Source organism: Apodemus sylvaticus, chromosome X (genome assembly GCF_947179515.1).
Source record: "Apodemus sylvaticus chromosome X, mApoSyl1.1, whole genome shotgun sequence".
Lineage (NCBI taxonomy): Eukaryota > Metazoa > Chordata > Mammalia > Rodentia > Muridae > Apodemus > Apodemus sylvaticus.
The window spans coordinates 34,087,697-34,098,101 of record NC_067495.1 but is presented as its reverse complement, the minus strand read 5'-3'; the positions used below and the strand labels follow the sequence as shown (position 1 = coordinate 34,098,101).

General features: G+C 38.6%; 1 pseudogene; it reads left to right on the top strand.

Moving 5' to 3' along the window:
- The first annotated feature begins 9,107 nt into the window (after positions 1 to 9,107).
- Positions 9,108 to 9,487, top strand: LOC127674414 (mitochondrial import inner membrane translocase subunit TIM14-like; annotated as a pseudogene).
- The last annotated feature ends 918 nt before the right edge of the window (positions 9,488 to 10,405 follow it).

The following is a 10,405-nucleotide window of genomic DNA, read 5'->3' as shown; positions in this document are numbered from 1 at the left end:
TAGGTGATCTCTAAGCTCAAAACTGTACAGCTAGTCCCTCATGAGTTTACCAAACAAGGGTATTCACATCGAGGATGCTACAAAACATGTTTACCTGGAAACCTTAGGGTTTTTTTGTTTTGTTTTGTTTGAATAAAGATGACTTTATTTATTATTTGTTTATTTGTTTTTTGTTTTGAAAATATTTTATTCTTGTTATTAATTAGGTATACATGTGTGTGTGTGTGTGTGTGTGGGGGGTGTTGTGTACCTGAGTGCAGTGCCTCCAGAGGCTAGAAGATGGTATAGCTGTAGTTATAGGTAAGTGTAAACTTTCCTAGATGCTGTGAACGTAACCTGGGTCATCTTCAAGAGTAATATGTACTCTTAAATGCTGATCCCTCTCTCTGGGTCCCGATTTATTTGTTCATTTGTTTATTTGCAGATGCCCAGACCTTTCTCAAAGAGACCTTCTAATGTAGGTCAGTTCTCTAGGACCAGAATTGGTGAAGCTAGCCTAGCCAATCTGTGAGCTTCACTTGTACTAACTAATGCACGCTAAAAATAACATCTTTTTTTTTCTTTTCTGCCATGTCCTTACCAGCAAGAGCAAGTACTACTAAAAATTCCTCCTGAAGCTGATTTGAACTGGCAAAATTCATGGACTAAGGAAGAAAATTCACATGTGATAACTTCGTTCATGATTGATAGGGATTCCTTCAAATATCCTAAAGTGATCTTCAGGACTAGTGACAGAGCTTAGTGCTAGAGTGGTGGCCTCAACGTGCAAAAGGCCCTGAGTTTAATCCCCAGGACCACAAGAAAGCAAGAAAACATGCAAAGAAAAGATAATCAAAATAGGCCTCATTAATAATAATAAAAAAGGTGTAAACATGGCCACTTAAATTCTCTGAGAAATTCCACTGCTCTCAGGCTTTTGCTGTGTGCACGTTTAAGATGTGTTTATCTGTTTGCCCATCTGTCTGTGTGTCTGTGTCTATTTATCCACCTGTATGCATGTTTGCTGGATTTTGTGTGTGCCACATGTGTAAAGGAGCCAGTGGAAACAAGAAGAATGTATCATATCTCCTGGTGCTGGGAACCAAACCTGTGTCCTCTGGGAGATCAGCAAGTGCTCTTAATCCTAAGCCAGCGCTGCAGCTCCCAGATATTTGTTGGCTTTCTATTGTCAATTCTCATCTCTGATAGACTTGTGCATCCTCTTGATCGATGTAGTCAAACCCCCTTAAGGTTAGTGGGTGTCCTTGTGAAGCCTTTCCTGGATTGCCTGCTGTCCTCACAGGCCTCTACCTCTGAAAACCCCATGGTACTTCTATTGTCTGTCTCATCTGTGACTCTCCAGTTTTCTTTGAGTATATAGGAAAATTGTTTTTTTGTTTGTTTGTTTTTTTTTCAAGACAGGGTTTCTCTGTGTAGCCCTGGCTGTCCTGAAGTCACTCTGTAGACCAGGCTGGCCTCGAATTCAGAAATCCTCCTGCCTCTGCCTCCCAGAGTTCAGGGATTATAGGCGTGCACCACCATTGCCCAGCTTTTTTTTTTTTTTAGGAAAATTGTTAAGAGAACATTTTTCTTCTTTTCACTTTCCATTTCTTTAGTGTGCCTTGCATTTAAGAGATATTAATGCAGAATAATAAATAAATTCATAAATATAGAAGTGAGTTATATTTATTTTAGCACATCTTTTGGAAATCCCTGATCTAAAATGTGGTGATATGTGCCCATGTATCTAGGAGAAATGTTCTTAAAATCTGATTTAGTTTTTTTTTAAGATTTATTTTATTTATATGAGTACACTGTAGCTGTCTTCAGACATACCAGAAGAGGGCATCAGATCTCATGGTGGTTGTGAGCCACCATGTGGTTGCTGGGAATTGAACTCAGGACCTCTGGAAGAGCAATCTGTGCTCTTAACCACTGAGCCATCTCTTTAGCCCCTGATTTAGTTTTTTAAAAAAGATTTATTTATTTTATGTACATGAGTTGTCTTAGTCAGGGTTTCTATTCCTGCATAAACATCATGACCAAGAATCAAGTTGGGGAGGAAAGGGTTTATTCAGCTTACACTTCCAAGTTGCAGTTCATCACTAAAGGAAGTCAGGACTGGAACTCAAGCAGGTCAGGAAGCAGGGGCTGATGCAGAGGCCATGGAGGGATGTTCCTTACTGGCTTGCTTCCCCTGGCTTGCTCAGCCTGCTCTCTTATAGAACCCAAGATTACTAGCCCAAAGGTGGTACCACCCACAAGGGGCCCTCCCCAATTGATCACTAATTAAGAAAATGCCCCACAGCTGGATCTCATGGAGGCACTTCCCCAACTAAAGCTCCTTTCTCTGTGATAACTCCAGCCTGTGTCAAGTTGACACACAAAACTAGCCAGTACATGAGTAAATTGTAGCTATCTTCAGACACACCAGAAGAGGACATGGATCCCATTACAGATGGTTGTGAGCCACCATGTAGTTGCTGGGAATTGAACTCAGGACCTCTGAAAGAGGAGTCAGTGTTATTAACCACTAAGCCATCTCTCTAGTCCCTGATTTAAATTCCTAAAATGTTTTTTTTTAAAAGATTTAATTATTCATTATATGTAAGTACACCGTAGCTGTCTTCAGACACTTTTTCTTCTTGCTTTGGCCCGCTTGCTTGCTGTAGCTGTCTTCAGACACCCCAGAAGAGGGTGTCAGATGTCATTATGGATCTGTAGTTGCTGGGATTTGAACTCATGACCTTCGGAAGAGCAGTTGGTGCTCTTTACTGCTGAGCCATCTCTCCATCCCAATTTTTAACATTTTAATGAATTTTTTCTCTCGGTTTTCTTACTAGAAGAAATACCATCTGCTATGCACATACTAACTGAATTAATTTATTTAGAATTACAATTGTGTCTGCAATTTCCCTTTCCTCTCAGGGCTGGTTATTGTCATGCTTTTTTACCTCTTACACCTATCCATCAGTGTTTGTCTTAGTCACTGTTCTATTGCTGTGAAGAGACATTGTCACTAAAGTAACTCTCATGAAAGAAAACATTTAATTTGGGGTGGCTTACAGTTTCAAGAGGTGAATCCAAAGTCATCATGGTAGGAGGCATAGCAGCTGGTAGGCAGGCATGATGCTGGAGCCGTAGCTGAGAGCTTATGTCTTGAAAATTAGAGTCAGAGGGAGAGAAAGACGGGGCTTGGTAAGTGCTTTTGAAACTTCAAAGTCCCCTCCAGGTGATATACCCCCCCTCTATCAAAGCCACACCTCCTTCCAATCCTTCCCCAAACAGTTTCACTAAATGGGGATCAAGCATTCAAATGTATGAGCCTATGGGGCCATTCTTATTCAAACCACCAGTGTCTTAGCTGAGAAGGGTGTTACCTGATTGGGAAGCTGTCATGAGGTCATATGGTTCTGTGGAAGTGGCTGGAAAGGTGGTAAGAACTAGGTGGAGTGATTCTGGATGAGGAACTTTTCAAAGCACTGTGTAGAAAGCCACATTTTGCCTGACAGGATAACACATGACCACAGAACAAGTTATTAGTCATAATAATGTCTAGGGAGGCTGTAGTAGTAGTTAGAGGAACAGAGACAAGGACTAAGGCAAGTTCCTCCATTAATCATGCCCCCACGAATGGAGCTCCCCTGTGTCTCCACTAATCAAAACAGAACACCATCCTGCCAGTGTTCACAATACCCAAACCACACAAGTGAGTTATTTCAAAGTCACAAGAGTTACTTTACAGAACCGGAAAGATTATTAGAACTAAATAATGTACATTTCTTCCTGGAAAGAACAAATAAATACCTCTACATGGTCCAGCCCTTACATGGTCTGTTGTCTTTATCTAGAGGTGAAACTGAAATGACCTCTTTTAAATGACCACCATTCCTTCCTTCCTACAGATCACCTCATTTCCCAGTAAGAAATAACTTCTACATTTCTGTCCTCTGAGGCCCACATTGGGGTTGAAATAAAAATCATTTCCCAAAAAGCACGTCACACATTCCACCTGTGGTGGGTGGTCTGGGACCCAATCCAGACTCAAGTTTTCTCTCAAATTCAGCTACAATCCCTCAGCAGTTCAATTTGCCTAAATAGCTCTTCATTTTTAAGGTAATATATTTGAGCTCTGGTCTATGTCAGACACAGATCTAAAGTTTTTTTCCATTAGTTTTACCATTGGATTCTTTTTGGAAGCATGGAGATTATTTTGAGTAATGTTAAGTCACTTGGTCAGAAAGTGAGCTGGGTCTTGAGCCTAGGCCTTTAAGGACTCAGCAATCTTGTTTTTTAATTTTTAGGCCATACAAATCACCAGATTCAATGTTGAGGATTTAAGGATGAATTACATTTGTTCCATGCTCTCAGGATGTAGAGACTTGTATACTCCTTTTTTTTTAAAACCTACCTTGAATTTACACAGAGTTTTACCTATGAAGTAGAAGTTTAGCATTTCAGAGTTTAGGATCTTGTTTCTCTTGGAATGGGTGGGAATCTGGAGTCGGGATTCACACCATAGCCCAGTATGGTCTCAAACTCCTGTCAATCTGTCTGCTTCAGACTCCCACAGAGCTTAGGATCTCAGTGGGAGTTGGGTTATTAGGTGACAAAGGTGCATTGTGGCTTTTCAGTCCATAGGCGTAAGCAGTGTGCCATATACCTTTCTGCAAATATGTATAAGCAGATATTTACCCAAGATATGACAATGTGTTCAATGGAGGTGAGTAAATGTATAGTGTAACATTATCACTACTTCAGTCAAGTGGTCAGCAACACCAGATTTGGGCTGAACTAGCACCATCAATAAAGGTAGAAAAAGTGTGCAAGCCATTCCTTGAACAAGGCCAAAGAACAGGAAGGCACACACATATCCATGTCTGTCTCGCTCACCTCCTCTTTTTCTGCATGATTCAATGACAAATGGTACAGACATTGTTAACCTTCCAAAGCCGGTGACTTGATTTTTCATTTCCAATTTATTTTTGTTTACTCTGAATTGAGATTTTGCTTATGTAAAGTATATTGATGTAAAGTAAATAGCTTAATGAATTTTCACATTGGCACCTACCCATGTGAACACCACCCAGAACAAGTCAAATAAGAGGAGCATTTCCAGAGCCCCACAACGGTTTTTTATTCCCGTCCTCAGTCAATACTCATACTCTTTCCCCAAGATAATCTGTGTTTAGACCTTTTTGACCTCTGTTGGTTTGTTTGGACAGTTGTTGAATTTCAGGTGAAACAGACATACAAAGTATTCTTTTGTATCTGCTTTCTTTTTGTAAACAACAGGTCTCCTAAGATTCCTGTTTGGTATTGTGTTTTGTTAATTTCTTTCAGGGTTACCCTGTTTCCACCATATAAATATGTGTCAATTCAGCCATATATTTTAATTTTCATAGACATTTGAGCTGTTTCTAACTTCTAGACACTATAGGTAAAAAAGAATCATCAATGCTTGCTTTTGCTCTCACTTTGTGATGGATAAAATTGTCAAACAAAAATAAACGTGAACATATAGACAGAAAAATGCATTTCTGGGGCTATTTGAGGCAAGACTAACATATAAAACAGAACAAAAGGAACCCACCACCACAGTGTTGTTCGTCAGGTCCCAAGGTCCTTGGATCATCTGCTGCCTTCTCACCATTTCTATTTTTCTTCCAGTTATTTCGAACAGACAGGGTCTTAGCTGTGTTTAGTGAGGTAGTGAAAAACTGTAGTTATTCCTGAAAATAGTTAGTCCTGAAAAGTGGCTTTGAAATGCTATTTCATGACGCTGTAAAGGCCCGGTGCAGTACTTCATGGGTTTCTATGATAAGGAAAGAATATCACAAAAAGGGCTGTCTAATTTTCAAGGATTTAATAGATTTAATTAAATCACCTTTGTGGGTTTTCTATATTGGAGTTTTGCCTAAGATACCTTGGAAAAATGCTACTGTTGCTTCTGCTTAGGAGAAGTTGGAAGTCACTGCTATAAACTATTGAAATGTCCTCAAATCCCAACATTTTGTTTTCTAAAGTATGTCTCTCACTGTCTTCTACACCTGGAAAAAGTGCAAACATCTTTTGTCATAACTGTGTGCCTATATTTTTAACTTGGGCAGCATGGTAGCCACAACCATATGCCATGAAAGCAGAGTCTAGCAAAATATCAGCCATTTGCATACCTAACACAGATGTTCTCTTTTGCCATTCTCTCAGCTACTGTGATGGGGTCCAAATGCTTAAATGTGAGTTGAATTAGTTCCTAGCTTCATGGTCTTATATGAATAACAAAACAGACCCTCAGGTTCTTATCTGCAATAATGGACAATAATAATTTATGTGATAACTTACCAAATGCTAATAATAGAACATAAAAAGGTCACAGAAAGTGATCACCTCTACAGTCAGGAGTCACATTTTAAACATGACCAAAGAATTTTGTTTCATAGTTTCATTTTCTTTGTGTTAAAACTTTAAAAACTGCCAGGTGGTGGCAGTAGTGCAAGGCTTTAATCCCAACACTTGGGAGGCAGAGGCAGGCAGATTTCTCTGAGGCCAGCCAGGGCTGCATAGAGAAACTGCTTCCAAAAAAAGTAAAACAAAGAAACAAAGAAACAAAAACTTTAAAACCTAGGGACTGGGGATATAGCTCAGCTAGAAGACTGTACTAACTGCATAAATAGGGCCCATTTCCCAGCTTGCCTGTGATCCTAGCACTCATGACAGTGGCGGAAGCAGGAGGAGCAAAAGTTCATTATCCTTGGCTACATATTACGTTTGAGGGCCACTCAAAATACTATATCAAAACAACTTTAAAAACAGATTCTTCAGTTATAGGGATTTTTTTTTGTTTGTTTTTTGGATTTGTTTTTTTCGAGCCAGGGTTCCTGGCTGTCCTGGAACTCGTAGACCAGGCTGGCCTTGAACTCAAAAATCCACCTGCCTCTGCCTCCCAAGTGCTGGGATTATAGGTGTGCGCCACCACTGCCCAGGATCTTTTAAGTATATGTAAAACACTTTTGGTATAGGAAAAACCTATAAATACTGTAAAATTTAAATACAAATAAAGTTATATGTGATAAAAGGTTTATGGATTGCTATGTATAAGTATAAAATGTGAAGACAGTATGAAAGATGAAAAATATTGATAATCTTTATACTTACAGAACATTTTACAAATCCCAAATTAAATGTACAACATAGTACAATATTAAAAAGTAATCTTGCTCAGTTATTTTTTATTTTTTTAAAGATTTATTTATTATTATATGTGAGTACACTGTAGCCCAGAAGAGGGCATCAGATCTCATTATGGATGGTCATGAAGCCACCATGTGGTTGCTGGGATTTGAACCTTCAGAAGAGCAGTTGGTGCTCTTAACCACTGAGCCATCTCTCCAGCCCAGTTATTTTTATTTTTAGTATGCCTAGTAGAAGTTTAAAATGAATATACATTACTTACATTTTAATTTTACTGGACAATAGTGCTGTAGAATAATGCTTACATATGGTCTAAGTAAATAAATGTTGAATGCTTTTACCTTTGGCAAGGTTAAGTGAGTTCTTTTGATAGTTTTGTCTACTTAAAGACAAAACTATTATTAAAAATATAAAACTGTTATTAAATATATAAAATATACTCATATCAAATACTCAAGTGTTCACAAGATATATACATATATCTGAGCACACACATGTATATTTTACCTATATGCTAGCTAACTGAGAAATGAGATGGAGACTCCTCTTATAAACCAATGGATACTGGATTTGCTACTGTTACTACTGTTAATAAAAATTTAAAAGCCAAATCAACCCTATCAGCCATGTGGAAAAGAGTGAAGAACAATCATAAAAAAGAAGCACGGAGTAGAAACTTAGGAAGCATATTATAACTTGGGCAAGAATTTCATAACTTTTCCTGTTGACATATTCATATGTATCAAAAATTCTAGGTGTCATTTTCCTGGCCTATATACTTACTTATTTTAAAAATTGTAAGATGTGTCTTATTTTATTTGCATTCATGTATGTCTGGGCATCATAATGCATGCAATACCCACAGAGGCCACAAGAAGGCATGAGATCTCCTGGAACTGGAGTTGCAGATGGTTGTGAACAACCATCAAACTGGTGTCAAACTGGGGCCCTCCGGAAGAGCTGTCAATGTTTTTAACTGCTGCTGAACCATCTCTCTAGCTCCATTTTTCTTAAAATATACCCCATTTCTAAAACTATAATATTAAATAAAGTAATTATTTTTTTAAAAATAACTTTGTCTTAGGTTTTTTTTTTTTTTTTTTAGGGTTTTACTACTGTGAATAGACACCATGACCAAGGCAAATCGTATAAGAACAACATTTTATTGGGCTGGCTCACAGGTTTAGAGGTTCAGTCCATTATCATCAAGGCTGAAGCATGGCCGCACCCAGGCAGGTGTGGTGCAGGAGGAGCTGAGAGTTCTTTTTTTGTTTGCTTGTTTTTTGTTTTTTTGATTTGTTTTTTTCAAGACAGGGTTTCTCTGTGTAGCCCTGGCTGTCCTGGAACTCTGTAGACCAGGCTGGCCTCGAACTGAGAAATCCGACTGCCTCTGCCTCCCAGAGTGCTGGGATTAAAGGCGTGCGCCACCACCACCCGGTGGTGCTGAGAGTTCTACATCTTCAGTTCTACATCTGAAGGCTGCTAGCAGAATACTGACTTCCAGGCAGCTAGGATGAGGGTATTAAAGGCCACACCCACAATGATACACCTACTCCAACAAGGCCACACATACTCCAATAGGGCTACACCTCCTACTAGTGCCACTCCCTGGGTCAAGTATATATATATATATATGCCATCACATTTTCTCTTTGGCGATGATATTTCTGATTTTCAGAAAGTAAAGTAAATTAGTATGATTCTGAGAGAAGTCCGGTTGGTTGGTTAGCTTCTCCAGTGGTAATTTACCTTTAAAACATGTGTACTTGTATACATATACAAGACGTTTTCCTGGACAACAGATGTATGAAAGGAGCAGAGATAAAAGTTTTCTCTGGTTAAAAATACTCTCATTTTTGGTTGAAATATATGTAATCAACAGGCCTATGGTGGCAGTGGTTCAGGCTGGGATGAATGTAGGGCCATGGAGTGGTGTCATGGTCAGTATAATGGTAGCTGTTGGCCTGGCTATTGATGCTGTGAGATTTGCAGACCATTATATTTCACAAGCCATGAAGCATATGAAATAAGTAAAACAAGTTTTTCAAAGTCTCCCAAAATCTGCCTTCAGTGGTGGGAAGTACAGAGCTGGTTTTGAACCCACAATGACAAAGCAGAATGCAGCATTAATACTGCCAATAAAGGGAAGATTAGATATGATCATGGATGAATTATATTCCTAAACCATCCAGATAATGGAAGATTTTCTTATATAGCAGCCAGGATCAATGTAGCTAAAGACCCACTAAAGATCAAGCTAACAAACAAAAAACAAAACAAAACAAAACAACATGAAGTAAATATATGTGACTCTTAAGTCCATTAGTCCATTGTGAGTGTGTATTTTTGTAATAAAAGGCCTTAGAGCCAGAGACTCCCAATTCAATTCCCACTACCCACTTGGTAGTTCACAATCATCTGTCACTCTATGCACTGGGAATCCAGCGCCCTCTTCTGGTCTCTGTGGGCACGAGGCATGCATGTGGTGCACAGACATACATGTAGGCAAACACCCATACACATAAAATAAATCTATCTATAAGATCATATCCATGATTATTTATACTATATTAATAAAATAGCTAAGCAGGTCTCAGAAAAATATGAGAGAAGGTTTACTCAAAAATTTTGTTTTATGTGGCAAATATTTCCATCTTAGAATAAGTATCAAACAAAAGCTGAAACATTTGAATACTTTGTGTGTTGGTGCTGGGAACCAAACTTGGTTCCTCTGCTAGAGCAAGTGTACCTAACCTTTGTGCTATCTTTCTAGCCCCAAGATGTGAAACTTCTTTTTAGAAAGCACCTAGAATATATAGCCATGATTTTAAAAATAAAAGATCTAGTTCTTTAAAATGGAATTTTTAGAAATTCAAATTACGTTAAATGTAACTAATGATTTACTTGAAAAACTCTAGTGAGCAATTGCGCTGGTCATCTGCTTTGTATTTTTCTATCTCATTTAATCCTACGAACAATGCAATGAAGTGTATATCAGAACACCTTGTGACCTGAGGTCTTTATGCAAGAATGTTTGATTTCAAAGTCCAGTTCTATCCACTGTACCACAGGGTATTATCAGCCATCAGTTAATGTTTTTTTTCTGGTTGTAAATGTGATGCAGATTTTGTGTGTGTGTGTGTGTGTGTGTGTGTGATCTAGTTTACTGGATGTGCCACCAATAATTCCTCTCTTTGATGAGATAAAACTGGGGGTACTTGCCTTCTGTTACGAT